Here is a 13,580-nt window from a genome sequence, read left to right as displayed (position 1 = left end):
ACTTTGGACTCTGTGCAAACCCAAAGGTAAGAGTATCTGTTAAATCAAATACAATGTGCCCCCAAGTAATGCATGTTTGACCACCGTATGCAACAGGGGCTTGTCCAAACAAACACCCTAAAATCAAGCTGTTTTTGTGGCTGACATGTCATTGCATCTTGTTTGGAATGGCCTGAACTGTGTGAGAGTGGTTAACAGATTGCTCAGAAGCACAGGTAGATTATTTTCTCTAGCTAGACTCCCTGTTTTTGTAGTCTAAGCTGTAGATAATCTTGTAGGTATGTCACCTGTGTTATGCAAGGGTCTGTAATAGGAGCATGGGGTTGGTGTGCCTAAGGAACCTTCTAAGGATCTGTATGTAGGATGAGATTGTGGATAGAATAAAATGACTTTTGCAGGTGACGTACAAATCCTGTGATTGCATATGCTTGAACTGAATTGTTTCTTGATCTTCAAACTGATTTCCAGAATCCTTTATTAACATGTAAGATGGGTGCTGGTAAGAAAGAATGGGAAGACTGCCTTACTGATTCCAAGAGAATTATTTATCATCAAATGATTTTTCCTGGCCAAATTTAGAGCCTCTCACAGGTAATCGAGACCAACAGGCTGTTGTTGCACAATCAACAGGCACAATCGAGATGATCAGCTGAGGAAAAGAAAGCATCATGCCAAGGGTACTAGATAAGTGAGCAGCTTGAGATCTGCACATTCATGTGATGCTCATGGTCTTAGACAATATTTGCTTAGTGAGGTCACATTGAATGAAAGCAAAATCTAAGATGAATGAAAATATACAGAGGAGAAGAAGCCTCTGAGGCTTCTGAAGTGTTATGACCAGAAGACATAAACTCTGTTAAAGCAAACGTTTCTCTCTCTTTTTTGTGTTCTTCCAGGGAGGCCTTGATTACCGCCTGAACACATGCTGTGGAAGCCCAGCTTATGCAGCACCAGAGCTAATCCAGGGCAAAGCGTCTATTGGCTCAGAGGGATGTAGAGCGGTGTTTGTTTTCCCCTCTTTCCCTTCCCTCTGCACAGAGCATTTAAAGGCAGTGGAGCTCAGGTAGGCTCTCTTGGTTTCCCTTCTGAATTCTGCTAGGTTGCATTGCTTGGTAGCTCTCAGAAGCTGTCAGTGGCCACAGACTAGAAAAGTGCAATTGGTCTCAGTTCACACAGCTGGCTGGTTTGTCTCTGGCTAATCCTGAACTGCCTCAAGCGACTGCTTTGGGGCTCTACAGAACAGCAGCTTCAGAGATCTCTTTCTATTACTAAGTTTTTGAAAGAGCAATTTGCTCTGTTAATTATCCATCATTTTTGTGCAGTCTGTTTTGTCAGACGTGTCTTTAGCTTCCAAGTTGTAGGTGAAGACTTGTTTCCATTGTAATGCACAGTGTACTAAAAACTGAGAGATGTCTGGAATTTTGGAACCCACTACTTGCAGTTGTTAATCTGTCCAAACTGGTCTGGTTTGGAATGCCCTCATCCTTCTTGAATCGCTCTGCTGTTAAAGGCGGAGCAATTCCTACAAGTGCCATGGCCCCACTGTTGTTCTAATTCTTGTTTCTTTGTTTTCCACACACTGCTTTTCAAGCCTCCTTTTTCTTTACAGTCCAAGTGAGAATTGCACTGTGAGGTGTCTGAACCTTGTTGTGCCTCTACATAAAGAGAACAGCAGCAAAGCCTGACAGGTGACTGTGCTGACAGCTCTCGTAGCCAGTAACACGTAACTGTGCTAAATCCCTTGCGACGGCTTTGATTTAATTTTTGCCAGTGAAATCCTTGTAAAAGGAACTGCAGCAGTGTGATGAGCTAAGGTGAAGATGCTGGTTTTAGTAGTGCTCTAAGCTGAGTGGAAGAACAATTGAATTAGGGTTATATGCTTTCTCTGGGACGATAAGGTTTTTTTTTCTTGAGATAAAGAGCCAGCTTTTCATGGGCTATATGTGGGCTTTGGCAAGGGCAGACAATCCAGTCTGTCAGGAAGCCATTTGAGGTGCTTCAGGTTTGTAAGCTTGTCTTTTTGTTTTTTGAGGCGGATATTTGGAGCGTGGGTGTACTGCTGTATGCTCTGCTGTGTGGGTTTTCCCTTTGGATGATGACAATATGATGGGACTCTACAGGAGGATACCAGTGGATATCAGTGGTGCTAGAATACACTGAGAAGGGAAATAGCTGAGCTTGACAAGAGGCCTTGCTTTTCGGATGGCAGAACATGCTGAGCTGTGGGTAGAAAGGCCTGTCTGCTGAATATTGTCCCTGTTTTTGCTGCTTTGTCTGCCAGTATTTTGTGCATTTGGTTCTACGCTTGGTTGGCCTATGTGGCACTGTAGCCTGATTCTATACCATGATAGCATACAGAATTTAAGGAGAAGTATTTTCTTGCCAATGGGCGGATTTTTTGTATCTGGTTCTTCAACTGGCTGCTCCCTATACTATCTGTAGTAAAAATAGAGACACATCATTTGATTTCCCAGAAATGAATGTTACTAAATGCCAGCTCTTCTCATGTCTACGAAGAGCAAAGTTCTGCATTTGCTATTAGAATTTCCTCTTCCAGAATCAGGAGGTAATGTAGGAACCCACAGATTGCCTTCAGAATCCAACAGTTAGTTCTGTTTCCTTTGGGAGTGCATAACAACCTGAGCACATGAACTGAATGACGTGGCTTTTCAGTCTGGTACAAACTCTGCTGTACACTGAAACTTGGTCCATTTGTAAGCAGGACTTTGTCCATCTCTGCAGGACAGCAGAAAACCCTTTGTGCTAATCATGATGCCAAGAAGCATAATGCGGCAAATGGCAGATGATCCAACTGCTTCAGGTGTTCATTGCCTTAAAACTGAGAATAGTTTTGGACTGAGAGTTTGTAAGCAGAACGGAGCTCTTAAAGCTGTCAGAGATTATTTCTGCACTGTTCAATTCTATCTGCCTAACATACACAGGATCTCAGAACTGCGTTGCGTGAACTGGTGGAACTTGTTGAAGTGAACTGGGATGAGCAAATTTTAGAACTTAGTCAGAACGCAGTAAAAAATGGATAATCTCATGGGTATTAAGGTACAGGATTGCTATTTCTGCACTGAATTTGTTTTTATTTTACATGGTTGTGATCTGAAAGTTGCTTGAAACGCAGGCACCTCGGCACTGTTGTGTAACTGAATTTCACACATTATAGACCCTCAAATATCCTGGAATCTAAAACTCTGACTTGTTTTAAGTCTGCTGCTTGAGTCTATTCAGGGTCATAGTGTCTGTGTGAAGTGGAGTGTGTGGGGAGATTGTTGCTGCAGATCCTGGGAAGTTGCTGTGTATTTGCAGACAATGGCTGCTGTTGGTCACTGGGTGCCCCTGTTCCTCTGCAGAACAGCTGTGCTGTGCATGCAGCACAGCATGCTGTGCACGCCATAGAACTAGGAATCAAGAAGAGATAGAAGCTTGGCCTTGATGGCACGGGCTGTGTGTATAATCAGGAGGGGTGTTAACTCTTTGAAAGGGCTGATAATATCAGGACAAGGGGAAATGGTTTTAAGTTGAAAGAGGGAAGATTTACGTTGGTTGGTAGGGGAAGTTCTTTACTAGGAGAGTGCTGAGGTCCTGGAACAGGCTGCCCAGGGACGTTGTGGATCCCCCATCTGTAGAGGTATTCAAGGCAAGGTTAGATGTGGCCCTGGACAGACAGGTCTAATAAATGTGGAAGATAGGTGGCCCTACCAGGCAGGGGGAGTGGAGCTTCATGATCCTTGAGGTCCCTTCCAACCCGGGTCATTCTGTGATTCTGTGTTCCCCAGATGCCTCTTGGAAGTCATCAAGTCTGCCTCAGTGCTGACCACCAGTGCACTGTCCCCATGGGACTTAATGAGACACTTGGTGTCTCTGGCTGGGATCTGCTCGGTGATAAACATGGACGCGAAGAACTTAGCAATTGTGTGGGCTCCAAACCTCTTAAGGTAAACTTCTTTTTCCTTTTCAACACGATGCTTAGTTCTGCTCTCCTCCAACCCCAGGGGAACAATTTCTAGATGACAGTTTCTACTCACTTGTTTAGCTGGGACTGCTGTGTCCCTGATCATCCAGGATAATTTCGTCAGTGGCATCACTGTTTGCCCACTGCGGAAATCTCCGGAGCCCAGTTTGACAGTTTTTGGCTACAGAAATTCAGACTTGGGGAAATGATCTTGGGGAAATGACTTGTAAGATCTGCCTTTTCTTCAGATCCCAGCAGAGCCAATCTCTCTGCGCCAGTGAAGCTGCCTGCATGGAGCTGCAGACCCAGTCAGCTGTTGTGGAATTCCTCATCAGCCACGCAGATGTCCTCTTCTGCTCCAAATCCACACCAGCCTTGGGAGAGGGAGTAGGTGAGCACCTTCCTCCATTAGCTTGATGTTGATCTGACAGCTTCATCCAATCCAGGGCTTCTCCAAGACCTTTGAAAATTCTATTACTGTCGAGGAGACAGCAGGCTTCTGGGCTTAGGTTAGAATACTGTGCCCCGTTGCTGGGTCATGAGAGTGTCCAAGCCTTACATGGAGAAAACTATCAGTGCCGTTAAGATTTTTTGCAAGCAGGTGAAGCTTGATTGAAGTGTGGCTGTGAAGCTTTCTGAGATCCCTGCCCCCTAGTTTTTCTACGCTTTTTGTTTGCCTTTTTCGATACAGTGAGTTGCTCTTAATTGTGGCTGTGTCCTTTGCCACGAGCATACCACTGAGCACACGGTTATTTTGAGCTCCTCTTCTTCCAGTGGCTCGGATGAGCAATTCTGAGAGATATGCAGAACTGGGATGGCTGTGCTGCTGCTTCCTCCTCCGTCTCACCTGTGTTTTTCCCTTGCAGGGCACAGTTCTCTGCCTGGGCCCAAGTCTGTGTGGGTGTCTCCATCCACAAAGCTGCTCACCGTGCAGGAGGCACAGGCTGAGAGGAGAGGCCAGAGCAGCTCTCCTGTTGCAACACAGAGCAGCAAGATACAAGCGGAGGAAGGCCCCGCAGCTGTACTAAGGAACTTGGATGCAATCATTGATTTTCCATCTGAAAGATAAAGAAAGAGGAATTCCCTTTCCAGCCCCCATCATCATTATTTGGGTGATTTTTATTGGTTTACTTTTTGTCCGTTACATCTCCAAGGACTCAACTTACACACAGTTGCCCTACGGGCTCAGTGGAGCCACACAAGGGTGCATTTCCTTCCTGGTTGGGCAGGCAGTCACGAGATGCAGAAAGCCACACTGACGTCTATCCTGGTCTGTGTTGGCTGTACCTGGAAACACTGGGGTTTTCCAGATTTCAGGGCCACACACCTGAAACCAATTGTGCTTCTCCTGTAAGCAGAGCTGTTGGTCAGACTTGCAGGCACTACAAATTAAAGATGGCAGTGAGCTGAGGCCGAGGAGGTGTTAACGTAAGAGTCAGAGATGCTTTTGAGCTTCCCTTATGGCTGCACCATTCCTCAGAAAGCAGTTACGCCTGCCAGCTCCTGTCCTGTTCTGCTGTGGAGACTTTACTCACATGGTCTGCATCTTGATTGACATGGTTGAGAGGAATGTAGCCAGCAGGACTTGAGGGCTGAGCTGTAGGAATGGAAGCGTCCTCTGCTGTTTGAAACAGAGCGCGTTTCTAAGCTGTGTTTCAGCAGAAAGCAGGCAGTGCCAGGAATGGGCAACTGTCATCAAGGGCTCGGTGCAGCTCATCACTCACCCTGCACCACGACTGACAGCATGCTCTGTTTTCTCTCTCCAGACTGAGTTCTCCCAGTAAGAGGGCAGAGTCAGCAGCTGGCAGTTGGCGTTCCTGCTTCTGCCTGGGCAAACCATCCCCTGTGGCCAAATGCCAACTGCAGAGCAGTGCCAGGGAGCCTTCCGAAGCAGAAGTCGTGGTCCTGGCAGGTAAGGGTGCAAATCCAGCTTTCAAAGCAGTGCTTGTCAGCAACACAGGTAGAATTCATGCTTTCAGTGGGCTTGTGCCTCCTTCTGTATTCCTGCGTTCGAGCCCGTGCCTGACATCGTTGGTTGACTCCTGTCTTTCCCAAATGAGTCTCGCAAGCTGCTTGAAACCTGCTTGACAGGCAGCACCAAGCCTTTGCCTCCTTGGATAGTGAAAGTTTGACGCTAAATGCTGTGTATCTACTCTTTCCAGGTGAATCCATCCCTCGCCAACACAGGAACCCACCAGCAATTTGCAATGATGCACGTTGTGCTTCCATCAATGGAGTGCAGTTAGGATGCATGAGTCACTGCAGTTCCAAGGACAGCCTTCCAGGTGACAGCAATGATGGAAAGAAGGAGCTCTGACCTATTCAGTTTTGGGCCCCTCCATGCAAGAAAACCTTACGTTTCTGGAACGTCTTCAGCTAAGAAGGTAGTGAGGGGTCTGGAGCAAAACCTTACGAGGAGAAGCTGAGGGAACTAGGATTGTTCAGCTTGGAGAAGAGGAGGCTCAGGAGAGACCTTATAACTCTCTATAACTTCCTGAAGGGAGGTTGTAGTGAGCTGGGGTTTGGCCTCTTCTCTTGTGTAATCACTGATAGAACTAGAGGGAAAGGTTTTATGCTGCGCCAGGGAAAATTCAGGCTGGACATTGCGAAACATTACTTGTCGGAAAGGGTATTCAGGCATTGGAATGCACTGCCCAGGGAGGTGGTGGAGTCACCGATCATGGCAGTGTTCAAGAAACGTTTGGATGTGGTGCTGAGGAATATGATTAAGCCGGGAAGTATTGGTAATGGTTGGACCAGATGATCTTCTAGGTCTTTTCCAACCTTGATAATTCTGTGATTCTGAGCTGAGAAGCTTGTCTTGCTCAAGTCCTGCTTCCAAGCTTAACCACCTACAGTGAAGTAGATGTCAATTTTCTGGTGTCCTTCAATTCCATGTCCACATTTTCCAAAAGAAGGAGGTAACCAGCTACAGTGAAGTGAGCAATTTCAGTGCCTGTTTCTGATGGTGGCAATGAGTTCAGAGGTCACACTTAACTGATAGTGCCTGTTTCCATTCTGACAAAGGCTGTAGTTGCAGCTGACTTCCCGAGGCTGCCATACGTAGTGGTGATGCAGCCTTGGGCTTGTGCGTTTGCATGACTCCCACCTTTCCTTTCTGTGTCTTGCAGGTCAGCTGGTGCTGGAAGCGGCCGGTATCTGAGTAGGAATGAAGGTGAGTGCAGGAGCAGCTGCTGAGGGGAGGAAGGAAGTCCATGCTAATGAGCTCTGAAGCATCTGCGGGTTCGGTATCAGAAGAAGCAGAAGTGATGCAGGGGGCTCCCCAGCAGGAAGCTGTCTGATCCAAATGCTTGCTGAGAGTTTGGAAGCCCAAGCCCTTATGGACTCTGTAAGGGTGGCTAATATAAAGATGTTAACCAAGATGGAGGTAAATAGTCAAAGGTTGTTAGCAAAGGAAAACTCACCAATGTCGATGTTTTGACCAGAAAGCTGAGGCAGTCTCAACTGGGGAGCAATCTCCAAGAGATGCTGCCTCAGTGGTGGTCAGCCCTTAAATGAGGTCTCAGAGGAGGTGGAGTTGAGGTCCACCCCTTCTGGGAGCACAGCTAGATTACTCTCATCTGTGCTCCCGCAGCTGACCCAACACTTGCCTCAGCTGATTAATCAGAGGTTCAAGCTGTGATTTCCCATACAGTCTCTAAGCTGAAGGCAGCATCTCCTTGATCTGATGGTGGTGTGCCTGAGTGAGGGAGTGATCCAAGCTGGATGCAAAAGAGTCATCTTAATTTCTCTCCTATTTTACTTCAGATGACACCTATTGGGTGTTGGTTTCTTAAAATTTGGATCTAGGAGGTGGCCTCTCCCTTTGCTTCTGGTGAAAGCACAGTAGTGCAGCAGGAGTAGAAGACAAAGAGGTTTTCTTGGTGACAGCAACACCGATTATTTGATTCAAATGTGGAACAGTGATGAAGATGGTGAAGAACAGATACACCTCAAAGACATGCTTGATCACATAAGGAATGAGCATGTGATCCAAGACAGTCAGCGTGGCTTTAGCAAGGGAAGGCCATGCCTAACCAATCTGGTGGCCTTCTATGATGGAGTGACTGCATTTGTGGACAAAAGGAAGGTAACAGATTTCATTGACCTGGACTTGAGCAAGATCTTTGACATGGCCCTCCACCACATCCTTATCTCTAAACTGGAGGGATGTGGATTTGACAGGTGGACCACCTGGTGGATAAGGGATTGGTTGAAAGGCCACAGACAGAGGGTGGTGATTCATGGTTCGATGTCCAGGTGAAGGCTGATAACAAGTGGTGTCATCCAGGAGTCTGTCTTGGGACCAGTGCTTTTTAACATGGTTATCAGTGACACCAATGATGCAATGGAGTGCACCCTCTGCTGTTTGCTGAGTGGTGCGGCTGATGCAGTGGAAGGAAGGGATGCCATTCAGAGGGAGCTCAACCGAGAGGTTGGCCTAGGTGAATCTAATGAGGTTCAAGACAGCAAAGTGCAAGGTTTTGCACTTGGGCTGGAGGAATCCCAGGCATTTCTACAGCCTGGGAGGAGCAGTCCTTAAGAGAAGCCCCGCAGAGAAGGACCTGGGGGTCCTGGTGGATGAAAAACAGAACGTGAGCCATCAGCGTGCTCTTGCAGCTCAGAGAGCAAATGGTCCCCTGGGCTCCATCAGAAGAGGGGATGGCCAGCAGGGACAGGGAGGCGATTGATCTTCATGATCCTTGAGGTCCCTTCCAACCCGGGCCATTCTATGATTCTGTGATTACACTCACTGACAGAAATAACGGCAGCTGTACAGAAGCTGGATATATTTTGGGACAGTTCTTGTAACCAGCTGATTTTAAGACCTTGCCCAAGTCGTGAGTCTTAATTGCATGTCAGAAGAAAGCTGGGAAAGTGGTTATTGCTCATTCTTTCTCATTTGCTGATTCTTTCTTTAGTGTTCCTTTTCCAAAGGAGATTCTGGTGATGGAAGCAGTTGAAGAAAGAACCAAAGCAGCTCTTGCCAAGAGTGCTTGAAGTCCCTGTGGAGAGAAGCAAAGAACTTGGGCTTCCTCTGGGATGCTCCCCACCATGTCTCAGGAAGGAGACCAACTGCTGTTCCACTTTCTGCTCTGTGTGTGGAAAGGTACGTCTGGGTTTCTTCTGCTTGTTTTTTCTTTCTTTTTCTGGCTTTGAAGGAGAAGGGGTGGAGCAAGGGGAGACCCACTGGTCATTTGTTACCTCAAGAGCAGGATGGATTTTACATTCACTGTGAAAAACCTGAGCTAGTAGCATGGGCATGTTTCAGGCTGGACTCTTCTTTTGCTGCTTGGTTTCCTTTTGGCTACAGGGAGACAGCTGTCTAAAGGTGTGTTTTCAAACCCACTCTCCAAAACCATGTTTCATTGTTGCAGGTGGTTCAGTGTGCTCTTGCAGTGCAGATGCTGTAGTTTGCTGTAGAATCTGAATGGTTTCTGTTCCTAGGAGAGGACTGGGAGGAGGTAGTGAGAAGAGAATTCAATGCCTGAGGTGTATCTTAGTGAGAAATGTTGGCATGAGGTGCTGTCACGGGTTACTTAGATTTACCTATGCCCGTGACAGGGGAAGCCACCCCGTGGGCCCCCCTCCCGGGGCCCGGAAAGGAGGGGGAAAAAGGGAGTGGGATAAAACAGCGACAATCTAAGGAGGAAAAACTTATTTTACTAAATATGATACCGAAATACAAGATAACACAATATAATATAATTGAGGCTAACAAATTGAATGAAACAGAGAGAGAGAGTCCCCGAAAACCGAGAGGCCTACTGTGAACTCTAGGCGACACGGCTGGAACACTTCCCACTCTCCGAGAAGTTTGAGAGAAGAAGGAGGGCACTCCAGCCTGGGAACGAGATTATACAGCGTCCTGGTCCCGTGACTTATCATTAACCCTGTTGTTCTCTGGGATATGTAGTCTTCTTCTGTGGACTGCACATTCAATAGAAGTATCCATACTTTACATGATGTTATGATGTGGAATACTGATACTGATAGCAAAATTACAAAACCATGACAGGTGCTGGAAGTCTTGAGCTGTCAAAGGCCAGTGAGGCTCAGACTCCTTAACCTGCTGGAGCAGGGTGGAAGCAAGGAGTGGGCACTGCCGTCCCACAGGCTGCACTTGGTTCTGGTCTGCCAGGTCTGTGCTGGCCTGGATTTCTTCTGAGAAGTTTGTTGGAGCTGCTTGGAGTAGTGAAGGGTGGGGAAGAAGTGCTGCTCAAGAGCTAAAGCTCTGCTTGATCATTTTGGATGGATTTAACCATGGTATCTGAAGACATAGTTTCCATCAGAATGATCCCAGCATTGTGCAAGTGTCTCAGCTGAAGCCCCTGAGCAGATGTGTGAGAGCACCCTCCTACTCCAGCTGAGCCATAGGAAAGCTGACTGTGCCCAGTAATTACAGCTTCTGCAGATTGAATGTGCTTCCAAGTGTTTTCCTTAGTGATCAATCATGTCCCAGCACTCTGAGATTCCATCTCTGGCACAATCTGGAGCATCTCTGCAATCCTTGGGTGCCCATTCCCACCAGCATTTCTTCCTTTCTCTCTTTAGAATCAGTGTGGTGCAGTTCCCTGTGTTTGTGAGCAGCAGCCAGCAGGCTGCAAGAGATCCAATGGCAGCTTTCAGCACACAGAGGGATGTGATGGGGACAGACTGTCCTTAGTGCCATGCAGAAGGGAGTTTTTACTGTCCTCTATCAAGAAGTATGAAAGAATAGAGTTTGAATGATACTTGTGAGCAGGTGCTGTGCTGTAGGGGATGTCAGGTAACCATTAATTTGGGGGTGCAGGAAGGAGCAGTGAAAGTGATGTATTAGTTTGTGTTTTGACTGTTGGAGTGCAGTTCCATTTTTGGGAGCAAAACTATGGGCTAAGATGGAAAACAGAAGGGAGAAGGCTGATACCTGGATAGTGGGCTGAGCTTTGGTGACTGCAGCCATCTGCAGTAGAAGTTAGAAGTTTTGCACAGTGGGGTTCAGAATGGGAGCTGATGATGAATGGGAGCTGCTCAAGGGACAGACTTCCACATACAAGTTCCAGTGCCTCAATGACTTTCTTGTAGCGAGGAGCCCAAAACTGAACATAAGACTTGAGGCACAGCCTCTCCAGTGTTGAGTCCAAGGGGATGATTACCTCTCTGTTCCTGCTGGCCACACTATTTCTTATACAGGCCAGGATGCCGTTGGCCTTCTTGGCCACCTGGGCACACTGTTGGCTCATGTTCAGCTGAGCATCGACCAACAGCCCCAGGTCCATTTCCTCTGCACAGTCCTGCAGCCACTCAGCCCCAAGCCTATAGCGCTGCATGGGGTTATTGTGGCCAAAGTGCAGGACCTGGCATTTGGCCTCACTGAACCTCATCCCATTCACCTCAGCCCAGTGAGGTTGATCCAGCTTATCTAGATCCCTCTGAAGGGGCCTCCCTTCCCTCAGGCAGATTGACACCAGCTCCCAGACAAAAGACAAAAAGAGAAGAAAGCAGAAATGAAGAAGGCTTCTCTGAGAGCTGCCCCTGCACCTGCAGAGGTGAGTCCTTGTTATGGACAGACACAGCTCTTGTTGTCAGGGCCTCCATCTGTCAGACATGAATGAGACTGTAAAATCCTGAGGGAAGTGGCGTCCTGTTTCTGCACTTGCTTTGTTTCTTTGCAGTGTTTGAAGTGTTACACAAAATGAAGGATAAATCTCTAAAGCAGGTGGTCGGGATGCTGGCATGATGATGTTACTTATGTAATTAGTGCTATTATTTTGTAGTATGTTAGCAGTTTGCTAATAAACAAAAAACAAGGGGGGGTTGGAGGGGTCGGTAACAGAGGAAGGGGTCCTGGTAACAGAGGATGCTGAGAAGGCGGAAATACTGTATGCTTTCTTTGCTTCTGTCTTTAGTGAAAAGGCATTCCCTGAGGAATCCCAGAACCTGGAGGTTAATGAGAGAGTCTGGGGAATGGGAGATTTCCCTTTAGTCAGGGAAGAGGTGGTCCGTGAGTGCCTAGGAAACATTAAGGTCCATAAATCCATGGGACCTGATGGGGTGCATCCACGGGTGCTGAGAGAGCTGGTGGAGGTCATTGCTGAGCCGCTCTCTGTAGTCATTCAGAGGCCTTGGAAACTGGGGAGGTGTCTGAAGACTGGAGGATGACCAGTGTCACTCCGGTCTTTAAAAAATGGCAAGAAGGAGGACCCAGGTAACTATAGGCCAGTCAGCCTCACCTCTGTCCCAGGGAATGTGATGGAACAGCTTGTGCTGGATGCCATCTCCAGAGAACTGGGAGTAAAGCAGGTTATCAGGAGTACTCAGCATGGGTTCACCAAGGGGAGGTCGTGCTTGACCAACCTGGTGGCCTTTTATGAAGATGTCACTGGCTGGGTGGATAGGGGGAGAGTGGCAGATGTAGTCTACCTTGATTTCAGAAAGGCTTTTGATATTGTCCCCCATGACATCCTTATAACAAAGCTGAGGAAGTATGGGATAGATGAGTGTACAGTGAATTGGGTCAAGAACTGTCTGACTGGCAGAGTGCAGAGGGTTGTCGTTGGCGGTGCTGAGAGGGGATTTGATCCAGGTTTATAAATACCTGAGGTGTGGGGGCCATAGTGGCACGGCTGGTCTCTTTTCAGTAGTGCGTGGGGACAGGACTAGGGGTAATGGGGTGAAACTTCTGCATAGGAAGTTCCGCACGAATGTGTGCAAGAACCTCTTTACAGTGAGGGTGACGGAGCACTGGAACAGGCTTCCCAGGGAGGTGGTGGAGTCTCCTTCTCTGGAGATATTCAAGACACGCCTGGACACCTACCTGTGCAACGTGGTGTAGGGAACCTGCTTTGGCAGGGGGGTTGGACTCAGTGATCTCTAGAGGTCCCTTCCAACCCCTACAATTCTGTGATTCTGTTGGAATGTGGGAATGCAAGAAAGAATATTCTGAGCAGTAGCTGTGGAGCGAGATAAATGGCATGAGAAAGCAAAGCTGAGAAGTAAGGAAGGCTCCAGAAGAGAAAACAAAGTCCAATAGGGCATATTTAGAGACAGGTGAAGAACCCTTGAGCGCACTGAGGAGTACTAGGGTGCCCTGGAATGTCTCTTGGGCTCCCTACAGCACACATACTTGCTCTGGGGCATGTCTGGATGTCTGTAGAGCTAATTGCGGGGCCCTGAGAAACCTCTGGGACACATTAGGGGGCACTGGCTTCCATGTGAGTGTTCCCAGGTTCCCAGAAGTCAACAGGGAAGCCTTTGGAGACCCCTTGAGAAGACTCAGTGGGGCCCTAGAGTGATGTAGCAGCTTGTGTTGGTTGCATCTGCTTGGCAGGGAAGCGATTTCCGTGCTGGGAGCTGATTGACTGGGAGGTGATTCCCTTGGTTTAATTAATTTAATTACCTGGATTATAATTAAATAACACTGTTCAGCGTTCAATCAAGATTATATTTTTCCAAAGTACTGCAGTCGTGCATCTGTAGCAGCTTTCCTAAAATATATCGAGTTTATTCAAAATTCCAGTGATGCTCCTAAAGCACTTGAAGTGCATTTGAGGTGGGGAGTGACAAAACAGCTCTGAGAGAATCATCATCAAATCAGAACATGGGAACGGTAACTAATAGCAGAGATTCTGATAAG

The sequence above is a fragment of the Coturnix japonica genome, chromosome W (genome assembly GCF_054131305.1).
Source record: "Coturnix japonica strain WE chromosome W, WE-NBRP24, whole genome shotgun sequence".
NCBI lineage: Eukaryota > Metazoa > Chordata > Aves > Galliformes > Phasianidae > Coturnix > Coturnix japonica.
The sequence above is the reverse complement of the archived record's forward strand: the minus strand, read 5'-3'. Positions refer to the sequence as shown.